Source organism: Carassius auratus, chromosome 22 (assembly GCF_003368295.1).
Source record: "Carassius auratus strain Wakin chromosome 22, ASM336829v1, whole genome shotgun sequence".
NCBI lineage: Eukaryota > Metazoa > Chordata > Actinopteri > Cypriniformes > Cyprinidae > Carassius > Carassius auratus.
Genome location: NC_039264.1, coordinates 20263157 through 20279983, shown reverse-complemented (window position 1 = coordinate 20279983; position 16827 = coordinate 20263157). Strand labels below are relative to the sequence as shown.

General features: G+C 35.0%; 1 long non-coding RNA gene across 1 annotated transcript; it reads left to right on the top strand.

Moving 5' to 3' along the window:
* The first annotated feature begins 596 nt into the window (after window positions 1-596).
* LOC113039972 (uncharacterized) lies at window positions 597-1704 on the top strand. The gene is made up of 4 exons (XR_003275109.1): window positions 597-755; window positions 978-1100; window positions 1274-1384; window positions 1557-1704. It is a non-coding gene; the product is annotated as an uncharacterized LOC113039972 (long non-coding RNA).
* The last annotated feature ends 15123 nt before the right edge of the window (window positions 1705-16827 follow it).

The following is a 16827-nucleotide window of genomic DNA, read 5'->3' as shown; positions in this document are numbered from 1 at the left end:
CCTCTGTTTGATGTTGAAGTTTTTTTTTTCTTCTTCTTCTTCTTCTTCCTCTGTCTTTGTTCAGAGCTGCAGTAATTCAATAACTGCTGTGTAGAAGGAAGATTTAATTCTGGAGTGTTTTAATGATGAGAACAACATGAAGATCATTCTGCTTCAGTTCTGTGAGTTCATTACATTATATTAATAGATTTACATGCATTTCAGAAACAGTCATAAATTGTTTCATGCTTCACAGATATATATATATATATATATATATATATATATATATATATATATATATATATATATATATGTGTGTGGCCTTTAGAAATATATAATACATATAATATATAATTTATTAATTATATATATATATATATATATATATATATATATATATATATATATATATATATATATTTTTTTTTTTTTTTTTTTTTTTTTTTTTACAGATGTATTAATCTGTTGTCAGTACGCAGTGTCAGATCTATTAACTGATCTGGGATCAAATGTGATCATAAAGTGTGATCTTGATGAAACTGAGGTTTATTGGATTTTACTGAAAGCAGCAGATCCTCCAACAATCATTCTACGATCATTCTCAACCTTTTCACCTTTTTACCCTAATAAATCATTCAGAAAGAAATATTCAGTGCAGTTTAAACATGGTCTGGTTATTAATAATGTGACTGCAGATGAATTAGGAGTTTATTACTGTATGAACACAGAAACACCTCCAAAACTCAGCAACAGCACCAGAATATACTTCAACGGTGAGTTCATTTACTCATTAAATACTCAATACATATTGATTATCACTATGTTTATTTGTTCATTATGTGTTATTTACTACTTCAATACTTAAAAATACCTAGGAAACCTACTTTCAATACCTAGGAAATATATATATATATATATATATATATATATATATATATATATATATATATATATATATATATATATATTAATTTCATATCACACTTTCTTTACAGACTCAACTCAACTAACTCACAATCATACAGCAATCGACTGCATTGATCAGAATCAAACACAATATCAGATTATCATAATCATATCTGCTCTGATGAATGGACTTCTGATCATTGTTCTGATTGGTGAGTTATTTTTTCTTATTGTCCTAAAATTATCAAATGATATACACATTAGTGTAAAAACATCAATATAATGCAGGTGAAGTTTTTAATGTGGCCTTTTGAGTGTGTCTTCATATATATACCATTTAAAAAAAATAAGGTAACCATTATTAAATAAATTTTTGTTTCAATAGTTTCTGTTGCTGGAAAAACAGAGCGGTTGGAAAAACACATTCATAATGATGATCTGCAGACAAAAGTTACATATCAGCTTCAAGATCCAAACCAATTGTAGGCACAATGAGGTAAATGTAAAGAAATATATTCATGTATTTATAGCTGAATGTCATAACTGTAAGTTTTAATTATTGAGGATACAAACTGTCAACCAAACAAACTATTGTAGCTTTATTGTCTGGATTAATTTAAATCAAAAGCAGCTGAATGTTAATATTGTTTCCATTGTTTCTCTTTCAGTTCATTAATGTGGAACATAATCTGCAAGCAAACAACAGCTGTGTGATTACATAACATGTTATTAAAGTGTTGTGTTTAACTCAAGAACATATTTTTATATGGTGTACATTATTGAGTATTTGGGATAATAGTTATCACAATTCTTACTCCAGATGGGCACATATTTTTAAGTTATGCATACACAAATTATTTCAAATTATTTTTGTTATATCACTGTTGTAATTTCTTTAGGTTGTGTCCTTGTATTTTCATCAGTGTGAAGAACAGAGTGAGGTCTGGTCCTCTCTTATGCTGCTGTTGCACTCATTAATAGTTGTTTTTGGGTAAATATATATTTGTTAGTTTTGTATTCAGCAAATATCTACACAGTGTAACTAGGCTACACAGTGTGGTTAAACTCAACTGAAGCTCTAACCAAACCATAAATATGTTTGTTTGGTCAACGAAAAACAGGGTCTGTCACCTTTGTCTCGAGTGGAGGTTTAACTGAGGACCAGTGTCTAGCAGCTCTCACACTTATCTGAAACTCAAACAGATGAAGCAGCATTGCTGTATGTCTGCTTTATTTTCTGAAGCCTGCAGTAGACTATATCTAAACATTTAATTCGTGCATGTTTTATATTGCTTTTAATATAGTTAATAAGCTTTTAAAGCTATTGTTAAATATTTACCTTCATTTGAAAGGTGTGTGGTGGAGGGTAGTGGAAAAAACAGCGACCCCGAGTGTCTCACACCGGAAATAAGTTTATTTTATTTATTTTTTTAATTACGATTTATTAATGACATCAGGTTTTCAAAGTAAAAATGAAACACATTTAATAATATTGTTAATTTATATTTGAACTGAAGTTCTCGTCTGACAAGAGCTGCTTCCACTGAGACGCTTCAAAAAAACTATTTCAGCAAACCCAAAGAGAAATAATAAGAGACAGACTATGACTAATATATAATATGACCACATTTAAAATATATTTTCTGAATAATGTATTTAAAATATATAAATAAAAATAAGAGAAATAACTCCTCTGCAGGTCACTCATGATAGTTCAGAATTACTGTTTGTTTTATTGCACTGACAAATAAAGCTTTGTGTTGTTAAAGTCAAGTAAAATGGAGATCTGTATGTTTTGATCTTGCAAGGCTTTGTAACACAGAAATCAGATCAATCAATGTATTGTATGTATCAGTATTTAATCCACAATAACAACACCAGGCTCACACAGCTTCAGTTCTGTCTGTTTATAACATGATATCTAATATGATTTCATTTACTCTGTAGTTAAGGCACTTTTTAAAAACAGTATTATGAAATAATTTTAAGAAGATTTGCTCTTCATTACTCAGATCATTACACAGATCAGTCACCAAACTAAAGAGACATTTAAGACTATAAACACTTCATCAACACATTTAACACGTTTAAACCACTTCACATTTAACAGTTACACTACTGAACACTGAAAATGAGTCTATTTATTTAATAAGATTATTGACTTCTGTCATACTTTGTTAGTAACAGTAACACACACACAAACACACACACACACACACACACACACACACACACAGGAGGGGTGTCCAGTCGTGCTTCAACATATTTGCCTCAAAGTTTCAGAATCAAGCCTAAAGCTTTGTGTTCACATCTGTCAGTCATATCAAAGATTAGAGTACATTATAAAGTTCATGTAATAATGGTGATGTTTCGTCACAAAAATAATTAGATGGTGGTGTAATAAAAAGTGTGTGGTGTAAGCAAACTTGACTTCCTCTGATCTGGTTTTCTTTCTTCCTGCTTTGCTTCAAAACTGAATTGATGTCATTTGAACTGGTGTGTGGATGAGAAAGTGTGTTTTATTCACAGCAACAACATGAAGATCATTCAGCTGCAGTTCTGTGAGTTTATTTAATATCAATATATTGACATGATTTATAAACCTGGAACAATAATTATGTTTCACAGCTATAATAAAACTGAGGTTTATTGGATTTTACTGAAAACAGCAGATCCTCCAACAGTCATACTACGAACAACATCAGCTACAACATCACCTTATTACTTCAGTAAATCATTCAGAAAGAAATATTCAGTGCAGTTTAAACATGGTCTGGTTATTAATAATGTGACTGCAGATGAATTAGGAGTTTATTACTGTATGAACACAGAAACACCTCCAAAACTCAGTAACAGCACCAGAATATACTTCAACGGTGAGTTCATTTACCTCGTAATTATTATGATTATTTACTGTTCATTATTTGTTATTTATTATTTTTTATACACATCATCATAGTTCTCTCTCGTTCCAGAGATGAATGTGCTCCAGTAAAAGACTGACAGTAACAGACTGAACTCTTTCTTTACAGAATCAGCTCAACTAACTGAGTGTCACAATCAGACAGTTTATGAGTTTATTAATCAGAATCAAACACAATATCATATCTGCTCTGATGAACGGACTTCTGCTCATTCTGCTGATCGGTCAGTAATTATTCTTATTGTTCTCAAAGGTATCACATTTAAAATAAAAAAATAAAAATAAAAATATAATGCTATTATTCTCTTAAGGTGAAGCTTTTATTTGGTTGTTCATTTATTTAATTATTTATTAATTTTGTGTCCATACTTTATACAGTTGAGGTTAAAAGTTTACATCCCCCTTTCAGAATATGCAAAATGTGAATTATTTTACCAAAATAAGAGGGATCACACAAAATGGATCTTATCATTTATTTTGTACTGACCTGAATAAAAATGTTTTATGTAAAATATTTCACATAAAACATGTTTACAAATAGTCCACAAGGGAAAAGTTAAATAGTTTTTTTAATTTTAATGAGTTAATGAGTACCTTGTCTCAAAACTGTTCAACTGCATGCTTTTCAGAAAAAATATTTCAGGTACCACAAATTATTTGATATATATACAAACTTTGGTCTAAACTATATGTTTTTTTACCACTGGAGACAAAAATGATGTATGATACCTGTTAGTAAATTTCTAATCTAAGTTATCTGTTTCTTTCTTAGTTTCTGCTGCTGGAAAAACCGAACGGTTGGAAAAATACATTCATGATGCTGATCTGCAAACAAAAGTTATATATCAATCATAAGAACCAAACCAACTGTACCAATTGTAATGTAAAGTCAGTTTCTATATGGGTACATTTTAAAGTCTTGGCTAAATTATTTTATGTTTAATTATGTTTTTTGGTAAATGGTCCTAACATTACTAAACCTCAGTTAATCTTGCCGTGTTGATGTGTATTTCTTGATTTGTTTCAGTCAGAATTTGTCCTGGCATGAGTTTCTGTTATAATGTTATTGACTCTTTCATGTTCTATGGGTTGGATTTCTGTAAAAACTTGCTAGAAGGAAAATTATCAGACCTGAAATATATATATATATTTTTTTAATAAAATAAAATAAAAAAGATTTCATGTGAAATGCCAAAAACTTTTTACAAATATTTTCTTTCAGTAATCAGAGATATAAAATTACAGTTAATAAATTAAATAAATGTAATTTAATTAAAGTTAATAAATATGAACAGAGTTTAAGTAAATATATATGAACAGAGTTGAAGTTAAAATAAATTAACAGAGTTAAAGTTAATATATATGAAAATAGTTTAAGTAAATATATATAAACAGAGTTTAAGTTAATATATATGAATAGAGTTTAAGTTAATATATATGAACAGAGTTTAAGTTAATGTATATAAACAGAGTTTAAGTTAAAATATATGAACAGCATTTACCTAAATATATATGAACAGAGTTAAAGTTAATATATATGAACAGTTTAAGTAAATATATATGAACAGTTTAAGTAAATATATATGAACAGAGTTTAAGTTAATATATATGAACAGTTTAAGTAAATATATATGAACAGAGTTTAAGTTAATATATATGAACAGTTTAAGTAAATATATATTAACAGAGTTAAAGTAAATATAAATTTACAGAGTTTAAGTAAATATATATGAACAGATTTTAAGTAAATATATATGAACAGAGTTTAAGTTAATATATATGAACAGATTTTAAGTAAATATATATGAACAGAGTTTAAGTAGGTCACATCCTCAACCCCGCATCCTAAAACCTTTAATGAACACAAAAACGGAGCCTGATGCTGGTGTGGCAAACACTTTTTTTTTTTTTTTTTTTTTTTTTTTTGGGGACTTGTATTTTGTCCCTGAATTTCAGGATATTCTTATATATCAATATGTATTTGGTATATAGTTTTTGTATTTAGCAGAAATCTACACAGTGTAACTACACAGACTGTGGTTTAACTGAAGCTCAAGCCAAAACCATATTTTTTTTTCCACTGGTTGGTCACTTGGGCATTTAACAGCCAATGATAAACAGTTTCTGTCACCTTTGTCTAGACTGGAGGTTTAACCTTGAACCGAGTGCAGTGTTTCTCCACTACCTTTATGTATCTCGGTTCTCAAAGTTAGAAACTCAAGCGGAAACAGCAGTTTGCCTGTTTTGTCTACTGTATATCTACACATTTAGTGTTTCAATAACTGTAAAGCCCATTCACACAAGTTTGTAATGCTTTGAATGTCCAACAATTAATAAAATGCAGCTGTCAAAACTGTTGTTAAATATTCACACCTGATCTGTGTATGAAGTGTTTATCAGTCTGGCTTGACTTTTCTGAACTTGTTCTTGGTGAGTGGAGAAAGAAAACAATGACACTGTGTGTGGCTCACGGTTCTAGTTTATTTAAAAATGTATTCATGTAATCTTTATTTCAAAGGAAAAATGACATTAATAACACTGAAAGGATGTTTAGGTCTCAAACAGCTTCTCTCTAACTGAACAATGTGCAACGTGTCATCATGAGAACATGTGAGATAGTTTGTTGTAACTTATTTCTGAACTAATTATGAACATAATGACCTGCAGAGGGCAGCAGAGGATTTAGTTTCAGCTGTTCCTTTATTTGAAATTTCAATAATATTAACATACAGTACAGGGCAATTCTAGTTTATTAATTTTAATCTCTTATCATTTCCTTTTTAGTTTGCTAAAACAGTTTTGTTGAAGCCTCTCTTGACAGACCGTGTGAATCTTCTCTCTTCTACAGTCAAGAGAATCAAGTCAGATAATCATAATGATTTCTGAGAAATGGTTCTGATATGAATTATGAATTAAAAAATTAATGTGATTCCCAATCCCAACAAAATTTCCTTTTTAGTTCAGTGTTCACAGAAAGCTGTCTACAAATCAAGATCTCTCTCTCTCTCAAACACACACACACACACAACTTAATTTATTAAGAAAGAAAAGACAACCCACCCTCGTTCAATCACTGTCACTCCCTAAACCTACAACACAGAACAAACACCAAAACTCAAGAGACATTTAAGACTATAAACACTTTATCATCACATTTAACACTTCAGTTATACCACCGCACAATGAAGACAAATGTAACAGATCCTGTTATATTTACTCAGTAATATTATTGGCTTCTGTCATACTTCATGTAAACACAGTGCTGTGCTTGTTAGTGCATGTCTCACAAACTAAGAAACACATTCTCACTTTACAGCATTTTTCAAGTGTTAGTCTTATCATCAGCTGACCACGAGGAGAATGCAGATCTTCAGTGACGTCCTCAGTTTGACTTGCAAAGAAACTGAAAGAGAGAAACAAAAGGGTCAAACATACAACCTGATCATGAATTTGCTATTCAAATTGCATTCATCTTTGTTCATAGGGATATAGGTTTGATTTTGTGTTTCCTTTTACTTTGTTGAAATCAGACTGAACTCTTTGGCACATTTTGTTGTCGATTTAGTTTCATTATTAAATTATTACAAAGAGCCCCGGAGACCGACTCAAATCAAAAGAGCCTAGTGTACATCAACACAATTAATATGAATGATGTGTTGCAAGAAATAAATCAGATTTGATAAATGCTGTGCAGTTTTAATATTAAGAAGCATAAAATGATATACCAATAAATCACACGCATGCATCATTGTACTATCAAGAACAAGTGTCAAAGAAGAAGAAGAAGAAGAAACTGTTGAATAAATTAATTATTTTTGTTTTCTTTGTTTTCTTTCAATAACATTACTGTTGAATCACTGATGTCACATGGACTATTTTAATGATATCCGTACTATCTCTTTACTGATTCTGATGACAGACAGAAAAATAATAAACAAAAATTTCACCATGTTTTAGGAATAAAATTTTGTTTAAAAGCAGACAAATGAGATATGAACAAACAACTTCTTTAAATACCTCATGAAACCAAATATTAACCGTACACATTTATTATGACTTCCATTACTGAGAAATGTGAAAAGTGAGGCATGTAAGTCATGATATACATTTACATATTAATAACATCAGTCCACCATGTTCATAGAGTTTGTTTTTAAAATAAAATGATATTTATACAAAACACATCACACTTCCTGCACATTTCACTTTGAAACTTCCGTGATCCGTGAAAAAAAAAGACCTGATAGAATTTGTGTTCTCTCATTTGCATTCAGCCTGAGTTGTTTTGAACCAAATCTGCTTTATTTAAACTAGTAGGATCTGTGTGTAAAGTTGCTGTAGTTCCCCTGAACAGAAACTATAACCAGAAACATCTTCAGAAACCTGCTGAACAGCCAATTCCTGAACTCCTGGTGTATCAACGGCTGAGGACATGAAAGAAAAGGTGTGAAGATGCAAAAGTGAACAAAATAGAAGAAGAATTTGCTGTTGTTTGTTATTCACCAGAAGTTGAACATGTCATTTATCATCTATAATGACTTCCGTTAGAAACCGGGAAATGTGTAAAAGGTGACATTTAACAATACTTTGAAATGTGTTTAATTTATATTAATGTCATCAGGGCACCATGATCATTAGGTATTTTTTATGATTTTTTCAGTTTACACAAAACATGTCATACTTCCCACACAAGTCACACTGAAACTGCTATGATCCATGCAAAAACACCTCACACAGTTTCATGCTCGTATTTGCATTTGGTCTGGTTTATTTTGGTCTTCACCTGCTTCATTTAAACCAGCCTTAACAAACAAACTTCTGGACATTTTTAATACATGAAACATGGATTATATCACACGGGGCTGTTGAATGCTTCTGATTGGCTGACGAATGTTCTAAGGTGTGCAATTATTTCCAGGGAAATGCACAGCGAACTTACAGCCTAAAACAGCAAAAGAACTAAAACCCACAATAACGCTGGCCAAGCAAATAAATATTGTTAACAACAGGTTAAATTAAATAGGAAAAAAAACAAAAACATGTTTTTGCCACAAAATTGCATTTTATTGTGTATGGTTTGCACATACTCTTTCTCCCACGCTCTCTCCCTTACAAACACACACACACACACACACACACACACACACACACACACACACAAACACAACAAATATGATGTCAGTGCAGATCTGGTGATTTTATTAGTAAAACAGTTTAGCAACTACAGACTATTTTAGCAAGAACATTACTGCTTGATCTGATTAATTAAATCCTGGTAACACAACAGTCAAATAAATGTGTTTGTTTTTTTTCTTCTTGTCTATTAGTCTTCAGTTCAGTTATGTACCAACAAATACCTGTTATGCATTTAGTATTGAATGTAACAGAGCAGGGCTGGGCCGCTTTGGTCCTGGGGCCACTGTTCTGCAGAGTTCATCTCCAACCCCGCTCAAACAACCCTGCCTGTAGCTTTCTACTGATCTTGAAGATCCTGAAGACCTTGATGAGCTGGTTTAGGTGTGTTTGATTAGGTTTGGAGCTGAATTCTTCAGGACAACGAAGCTTCCCTGCCCTGTATTATATCTCTGTTCTATTGTGATTTATATTATATAGAAACAATGCAATATAATATGTGTATTTAATGCTCTGTCTGGTTGTTTAATTCATAGTTGTGTCTTATCTAGTTTCCAAAGGCGTCACATGATGTCATTGTATGATGTGTTACAGTCACTAAGGTGTGGTGTTACTATGGCAACACTCAGGCTTCAGGATGATGGAGACATAAACACAGTCAGAAGTCAAAACACACTTCTCTACCAAACTCTGCTGTTGAGAGACAGCTGAGGACCCCAAGAGACGCCAAGAGCCTTATTACAAAGACTCCTATGACTGACCCAGATCAAAAAAGCCGGGGTGGGGGGTTTGTATCTATACATAAAATATCTAAAACAAATAAATTGTTTTTAATATATTGTACGTATATAAACACAGTGTATTCCACACATTTCATAAATGTTTTTCCTGGATCCTTGTCCATCAGTCATGATGAGAACGCAAGGCTGTTCATTCCATTTTTGGAAATGAGAAACAATCGTTAGCCGCGTATCCACCGTAAAAACTTTACCCAGGAACTAGGGACTTTGGACTGGTACTCTGTGTGTTTCCACCGCAGGAACCAGGATCTATGGTAAATAAAGTTATGGGTAAAAAATGCCCCTCAGAAAGTCGAGGTGGTACTTTTTCATAGGTCTGGACTGGTAAGGGCTGGACTTTTGCACTAAACGTGCTGATTGGTTGAGTTCATGCAGCATTGTGATTTCAACCACCATTTATTTGGATCATTTTCAAAATATTACTGTTATTGTGTCATGAAGTGTAATTTTAAAAGTATTTCAGGTGAGAATGTAGTTGTTTAAAACTCAAATCTGTGGTTTATTTATAAAGACGACTATTTAAAAATGTGTTTCGCCGATTTTGGAGACGATCAGCTCCACGCGATCAGCAGGAGCTCAGTGTTCATGTATCCGCCTAGAGAAGTCTCAATTTGGCTAGTCCTTCTGATATGTGCTGCTGGCTCTGATGACTCTTTAGTGGTTAAAGATAAAATACAATTCGTTTTGGGTAAATCAAACAGATAATATTGGTCTGTATTAATTTTATATATATTGTGATGAGTCAGCTGCCTCCTCCCTGATTGTCACCGGCACCCCGTCCTAAATCGCCGCCCTTCACTAGGCTCCCGACTGGAGTGGGTGTGTGAGAGGAGGGGCGCTGGACGAGTCAGGGCTGATAGCGTGTGATGGGGCACACCTGAAGGAAGTGGAGCCTCATCACCGCCCCTGTTTAAAAGCCCAACGCGCCTCTCCTCGGGAGACTGGTCTCTGCCCCGTGCATGCACACTGGTGTCCTCGTATGTCCAGGAAGGGTGCGTTGAGGGACTCCCGTGCCACTAGAGACGTGAGCTGCCGGACCCGCGATCCGGATGGGAACCGCACCCATTTACACGGCCGACGGGCCAGGATGCCGGGCCATCCATCCATCCCCTGCCAGCGCCGGGGCCAACGAGAGTGATGCGGCCGCTAGAGGAAGCCGCCGGACTCCGCACCTTACCTAGACCCTTCCTCCATGAACACTGCCCGACCTACACAAACCCTGCAGCATGACGAGGACACCAGATTCCCTGTTTATTTTGGACACTCTTCCCCTTTGGCCACGTTTATCCCCCGCTTTATTTGATTTTCTGTTAATAAAAGCCTCTCCGGGGCCTGACACCATGCCCATTGTGTATGTCTTGTGTTCCTCCCGTCACAATATTAAAATGAAAATCAACCCTACTAGCAAAGGGCATCTCAGGGACCACACTTCAATGGTTTGAGTCTTACCTATCAGATAGGTCCTTCAAAGTATCTTCGAGAGGTGAGGTGTCCAAGTCACAACATCTAACTACTGGGGTGCCTCAGGGCTCAGTTCTTGGACCACTTCTCTTCTCTGTCTACATGGCATCATTAGGTTCTGTCATTCAGAAATATGGCTTTTCATACCACTGCTATGCTGATGACACTCAACTCTACCTCTCATTCCATCCTGATGATCCGATGGTAGCTACTCGCATCTTAGCTTGTCTAAAAGACATTTCTTTCTGGATGATGGACCATCACTTTCAACTCAACCTTGCCAAGACAGAACTGCTTGTGGTTCCAGCAAACCCATCATTTCATCATAATTTCACCATCAAGTTAGGCACATCAACCATAACTCCTTCCAAAACAGCTAGAAGCCTTGGAGTTATGATTGATGATCATCTGAATTTCTCAGACCACATTGCTAAAACTGTCCGGTCCTGCAGATTTGCTTTATTCAACATCAAGAAGATCAAGCCCTTTCTTTCGGAACATGCTGCACAACTCCTTGTTCAAGCTCTTGTTCTGTCTAGGCTGGACTATTGCAATGCCCTCTTGGCAGGTCTTCCAGCCAATTCTATCAAACCTTTACAATTAATTCAGAACGCGGCAGCAAGATTAATTTTTAATGAGCCAAAAATAATAGGTCACACCTCTGTTTATCAATTTGCACTGGCTTCCAATAGCTGCTCGCATAAAATTCAAGGCATTGATGTTTGCCTACAAAACTACCACTGGCTCTGCATCCATTTACCTAAATTTATTACTTCAGACTTATGTGCCCTCTAGAAGCTTGCGTTCTGCAAGTGAACGTTGCTTTATTGTGCCATTCCAAAGAAGCACAAAGTCACTTTTACGGACTTTTAAATTAAATGTTCCCTCCTGGTGGAATGACCTGCCCAACTCAATCCGAGAGTCCTAGCCATGTTCAAGAATCGGTTTAAAACACATCTCTTCCATCTTTATTTGACCCTCTTACTTTACCACTCACTATTCTACACTATTCTAAAAAAAAAAAAAAAACTACCTTTCTATTCTTTTTGTATTCTATTTTCTTTTCATTTACTATATAATTATAAAGACGACCTCTAACACTAGCTCGCTCTATTCTTGTTTCAATTCTATCAGTTTTTATTTTATTTTATTTATTATATTATTTAAAAAGCCCTTGCTACATGTACTGCGTTTTAGCTAACTGAGACTTGTTATAGCACTTATATATCATTTCTCTTTTGTTGTTTTTGATTGCTTCCATTGTCCTCATTTGTAAGTCGCTTTAGATAAAAGCGTCTGCTAAATGACTAAAATGTAAATGTAAATGTAAAATAAATAGAGGCAATTGATATATATTTTGTTTCATTGTAATGGCTGTATATATATACACATTTCTGCTGCTATTATTATGTTTAAATGAAAACGAAAGGAGGCAGTGGTATTTGATTTTCTATTTTGTTTTATTGTAAATTTTACAGTGAGGAAAATTGCAGTAGCCAAGGCGAGCTGACTGATGTTATCAAGTACTCTGCTGTTCAAAGCATACAGACCTACGTCACCAGAATATTTGCTAATCTTCACTGTACTTTAGACCGTGGTGGAAATGGAGAAAGCAGCGGGTCTGGGGGGAAAAGTTCCTGATAAAATTGTAAAATTGTAAAATTGGGTAATTTCGTTGAAACTGAATGCGGCATTCCTTTGACTGAATGCGCATGCGATGATGTCACGGGACACATCTAAGCCCATTACGAAAATTTTGCGATAAAAAAGTTTGCGATAAATTCAGTGATCACAAAATCCTGCAAGGACTGATTAGCTGATTGATTGCAGAACCAACAACAGAAGAGGGCAACAAATCCATGGAATAAAGTGACTGTAACATAGATATGGTGACCCATACTCAGAATTCATGCTCTGCAATTAACCCATCCAAGTTCAAGTTCAAGTTCATTTATTTATATAGCACATTTAAACAGCCACACTAGACAGACCAAAGTGCTTTACAGAACAAGCATATAAAAATAAAAGCAGCAAAACACACTTAAGCACATAGAGAACAACTAAGCTAAAATTTATAATAAAATCAAGAAGCAAATGTAAAATAAAAAGAACAGTCTAAGATAAGTAATCAATATGCTAACAATAATAGATAAGTTTTGACCAGAGACTTAAAAACAGAGAGGTTGGGAGCAGTTCTGATCTCTAGAGGCATGGTGTTCCACAGACAAGGCCCTGCCACCGCAAAAGCACAGTCCCCTCTACGCTTAAGTCTGACACGAGGGACTACCAGCAGCACCTGGTCGTGGGATCTGAGACTTCTGGACGGAATGTACGGATGAATAAGTTCAGAGAGATAAACTGGTGCTAGGTTGTGTAAAGATTTGATTTTGAATTTTGAAATCTATTCTCTGCCGGACTGGTAACCAATGTAAAGATCTGAGGATGGAAGAGATATGGTCATATTTGCGACAATTATGGATGAGTCTGGCCTGAAGACGGGAGATTTGAGAATCTGATATGCCGCAATAAAGTGAGTTGCAATAGTCCAGTCGACACGTGATGAAAGCATGAACCGCCATTTCCAGAGTTATTGGAGTGAGAAATTCTTTGATTTTAGATAGTAAGCGAAGTTGGTAGAAGCCAGAACTGACTACAGATGAGATGTGTTTGTCAAACTTTAAAGACTGGTCAACAAGAACACCTAAGTTCCGCACTTCTGTAGATTTAAAGGGAGATAGACCTCCCAAGTCTGGGCATGTGCACTGGGACCTTTCACTCGGGCTGAAAACAATGACCTCGGTCTTATCATCATTAAGGGATAGGAAATTTTGAGCTAGCCATGCCTTCACCTCCTCTAAGCATAGATGAAGAGAGTTTAGTGCTGCAGGATTATTGCGCTTGATTGAAATGTAAATTTGGGTGTCGTCTGCATAAAAGTGAAAAGATACACAGTGTTTCCTAAAAATTGTGCCCAGCGGTAGCATGTAAAGAGAAAATAGAGAGGGAGCCAAAATAAAGCCCTGTGGAATACCACATCTCAGGGTTGCCATGGAGCTGGAAAAGTTTCCCATTTTTACTAAAAACTTTCTGTCAGTAAGGTAGGACTGGAACCATGACAGGACAGAGCCTTTTATGCCCACCCACGTCTCTAGTCTACCTAACAGAGTGGGGTGGTCAACGGTGTCAAAAGCCGCTGACAGATCTAGGAGAACTAGAACCACGGTGTCTCCACAGTCAGTGGAGAGGTAAATGTCATTTAGCACTCGCAGGAGAGCGGACTCAGTGCTGTGGGCAGTCCTAAACCCAGATTGAAAAAGCTCATATATACAGTTATTTGACAAAAAGTGTTGGAACTGATCCAACACGATTTTCTCTAATAACTTGGAAATGAAAGGTAGGACAGAGATGGACCGGTAATTTTTTTAAACAGAAGGATCCAGTGAAGGCTTCTTGAGCAAAGGAGTGACCGTAGCCACTTTAAGATTGGCCGGAACAGATCCAGTGCTTAGACACTTGTTAATAAGCGATACCATACCTGGACCCACCGTGTTGGTGATTAATTTTAAAAATCTCGGGTGAATGATGTCATTTGGGCAGAATGAAGGTTTGAGCTTAGCGCTCACATCCTTCAGTGTCTGGAGGTTAATGGGAACAAAAGCCTCCCAAACACAGGAGGTACGCGGCATAATAGGGGGGAGAGTTAATTTAGGGCAGATACTGGTCCTTAATGTAGTGATTTTGTTAATAAAAAATCTCTGGAAGTCTTCACATAGAGCATCTGAGGTAACAGACAATTTAGCAGATGGGTTTAAAACAGAATGAATGACAGAAAACAAGACCTTAGGGTTAGAGTGATTGGATTCAATTAAGTTTGAGAAGTATGCGGCTTTAGCTGATTTAGCAGTGTTCTGGTAAGCTGTAAGTGAGTCTTTGAACATGCGGAAGGAGACACTTAGACTGTCCCGTTTCCATTTGCGTTCGGCCTTTCTACATATTTGTCTGAGACAGGGAGTTTGAATGACAGCAGACATGAATATTGAAGTCGCCCAACAAAAGGAAGCGATCATAGTTTGTGGCAATGTTGCCAATGAACTCAGTGAATTGGAGTATAAAATCCTTAGTGAAGAGTGGAGGGCGGTATATCACCCCTATACAGATGGGACCATTCCAATCTAGGTGGAGAAGCTGAGTTTCAAAGCTGGGGAAGGCCGTTGCAGGGACCAGCCGGCAGCGTGAGGAGAGAGAGTTATTTAAAATGGTTAAAATCCCACCCCGCGTACAACAGGTAAACGACACATCAGACAGAAAGAGAAGAAAACACGAGAGCTGCAGACGGCATGCCAAACACACAGGCGCCATCTTCAATCCAAAGTGCACACACACAGCAATGAACACACACGGCAGTGGGCAGCCATTGGATGCCCGGGGAGCAGTTGGGGATTCAGTGTGAGAAACTGTTTTTAATGTTAGGTAAATTTTATTTCACGTCTTTTGGACTGAAGCAATGTAACATCTGCTGACTGCATTGATAGAGCTTGAAAGATCAAAGACCATTTTTAATATTAACTCTGACTGGATTCACCTGAAAGGAGAAAGGCATATACACCAAGGATGCCCCGAGGGTGAGTAAAACGTAGTCTAATTAGAATTTTGGGGTGAACTAACCCTTATTTTCTATTATTTTTTTCTCATGTTAGATATTTATACATGCATGTATTTTTATAGCGGGAGCACCTTTAAACAACCATAACAAATTTCTTGTGTGTTTGTCCACACCTGTCGAATAAAACTAATTCTTATTCTGATTCTAAAGTTTCTTTTCATTCTTAAAATAATTGTATCAGTATTCAGAATTGCATGCTTAAAATAACAAAATATTATTAATGTATTTGTAACTGCAGGTTAAATGCATTCATGTTGCTCTGAGCTGAATTAAAGATAAAGTAAATAGGCCTATATCTAAATGCCTCTTCAATGCAGCTTCTGTGTTTCCTCTGCATTACAAAGATGAATTTTGTTGATACTGATATAATTTATTTGTTTGCTAACAGCCCAAATGTCTTATTATTATAATTGACTGATTAAATGTAAGAATCTGAATCAAAAGATGATGCACATTTTTAGAAAAAAAGGGCTTTATAAAAGGTAGAAAAAGCCCATAAAATGTAAAACAAAAAATGTATTTAAATTTATTGGAACAGATTAATTTCTATCACTGCTGTGACCTGACCAGTACACAGAATATGACGGATATCAAAAACAAGTTTTACACACGTGCACACCAGTACATCGAGAGGCATTTAAGAGGGTTTATTCTCCAAATAACTCTAATTTCATGTTGCAGAAAAAATCTGTTTAGATTTCTTTTATGGACTCTTCTTCTTGTTCCAAGTTATATTCCTGTTCACTAAATTTGTCCTCTTACAAAAGCCACAAAGCCTTAGACAGTAAAGGCTCATGTCATGCTTGAGCTTTAGTTAAGCTGAAACTTGAAGTTAAGTTGCACGACATAAATGTAATGTTTAAGTATTATAATTTGTATTACTATTATTTTTATTTACGCCTTAGTTTTAGTTTGTACCTTTTTACCTTTTTTTAAATTAATTGATTTTTATATTTCTT